General features: G+C 24.0%; 1 long non-coding RNA gene across 1 annotated transcript in view; it reads right to left on the bottom strand.

Annotated features, from left to right (window-relative positions):
- The window catches only part of LOC149134926 (uncharacterized), a 74,210-nt gene that overhangs the window by 45,845 nt on the left and 25,865 nt on the right, over positions 1–2,500 (bottom strand). The window lies entirely within an intron of this gene.

Genomic DNA, 2,500 nt, shown 5'->3' with positions numbered 1-2,500 from the left:
CCTAATTTGTTGTCAAGCTGTTCATTCCCGACTACTCCATACTTTTTATTGGTAATGTATTACAGAACTCGATTGCGCTTTTATACAGATTGAAGATTTAGAAGTAAGGATGAAATCAAGAACTATAATATAAAACCAGGAGGTCGTTGTTGGCACCTGCTTGTTAAGGTTATCTCAACAGATATTCAACTGAAATTATAACCATTTCGGATACGAAACGATGTAGCAAAAATCGGTGCTGGTTATAATTTCTGTTGAATATCCGTAGAGATAACCTAAACAGTAATGTGATAGCACTGCTAACACAGTAGAACACGGTATTGACTTATAAAGACGTTTAATCTACTTTATAGTATGCAATGATTGCATAACGAAATACTGCACACTTACAAGTCGTTAATAACTGTTGATAATTTGACTAGTACGATGTCTAATAGTGCATACAAAGCACATCATAAAAAGATGCTCACACACACACACGCATGCATGCATACACAAACACACACATACACACACACGTATGCACACATGCAGATACGTACACACACACACAGAAAGGTACACACGTACACACTCGCACACACACTTACACACGTACAGAAACGCAAACACATACACACACAAAGACACATAAACACACTGTAATCTGTCACAACCATAGATCGTTTCCACCGAGTTTCCATTTCTCGATTATCAGTCGAAGATCGGAAACGCGAAACTTGAAGTCATGATTTAGAGAATTGCAGATTCCAATATAATTTAATTTATTAGATTGGTTTTAATGGAGAGTACTTCCGCTTTTCCTCCTTGTTCATACAAATGTGTTAAGTCATTATACACACACATAAATGCATGCAAACAAATACATATATCAATTAAAGAACACAGTGTAAAAGCACGAGTTACTAACAGCTTCTTACTAACAGTAGACCTAAGCAGATTTTCATAACATGCCTTGAGTCTCCAAACGATCTTTAAGCTCATATCAAGTTAGATTTGTGCACGCCGCACAGGGACACATAAATAATAGTCGATATAAATGTTGAGTTAGAGACAAAGATATTGAGGATAAGTGCACATAGTAGGCTTGTTGGCAGACAATGAGTAAAGGAATGCTGCACATATACGCATAAGGACTCTGAAAGAGAAAGAATAACTGAAGCAGAAGGGGGAGTAAGATGAGAGAGTAGTTATGGTAGGAGTTAGACAAATGAGAAAATTGTTTTTGCAATTATTTTAGAGTAATAAATATTCTTCGTTTGGAAATTAGTATTCATTTCATCATTCTGTATAAACACCAAGAAATTGAATAAAAGTTAATTATAATTATTGTATGTATGCCATATTTCCTGATATTAACCATGGTGGCAAATGTAGAACTTCCAAAGTTAGCCAGCATATGTCTGGTAACTCTAGTATATGTGCATGTACGCGTATGTGTGTGTGTGTGTGTGTGCGTATGTATGTATATATATATATATATATATATATATATATACACATACATACACAATGGTACTACCAACGGTAGCAGAAAAATACATTGTTACATGTGTATGTGTATATATACATACATATGTATATATATATATATATATATATATATATATATACGTATATATATATATATATATATATGTATGTATAAATATATAAGTATGTATGTATAAATATATAAGTATGTATATATATATAAGTATGTATATATATATATATGTATATATATATATATATATATATATATATATATATATATATATATATATATATATATATATATATATATATATGTATGTATATGTATATATATATATATACGTATATATATATGTATATATATATATATTTATTATATATTTATATATACGTATGTATATATATGTGTGTGTGTGTGTGTATGTATATATATACATATATATATATATATACATATATATATATATATATATATATATATATATATATATATATATATATATACATATATACATATATATACATATATATATATATATACATATATATATATATACATATATATATACATATATATATATTATACATATATATACATATATATATATATATATATATATATATATACATATATATACATATATATATATATATATATATACATATATATATATATATATATACATATATATATATATATACATATATATATATATATATATATATATATATATATATATATATATATATATATATATATATATATATATATATATACATATATATATATATATATATATACATATATATATATATAAATATACATATATATATATATATATATATATATATACATATATATATATATATATATATACTATATATATATATATATATATATATATATATATATATATATATATATATATATATATATATATAATATATATATATATATATATATATATATATATATATATATATATATATATATATATATAATATAGTATATATATATATATAT

The sequence above is a fragment of the Octopus bimaculoides genome, chromosome 6, assembly GCF_046866305.1.
Source record: "Octopus bimaculoides isolate indiv1 chromosome 6, ASM4686630v1, whole genome shotgun sequence".
Taxonomy (NCBI): domain Eukaryota; kingdom Metazoa; phylum Mollusca; class Cephalopoda; order Octopoda; family Octopodidae; genus Octopus; species Octopus bimaculoides.
Note: the sequence above shows the minus strand (reverse complement) of the source record. Positions and strands in the feature narration are given on the sequence as shown.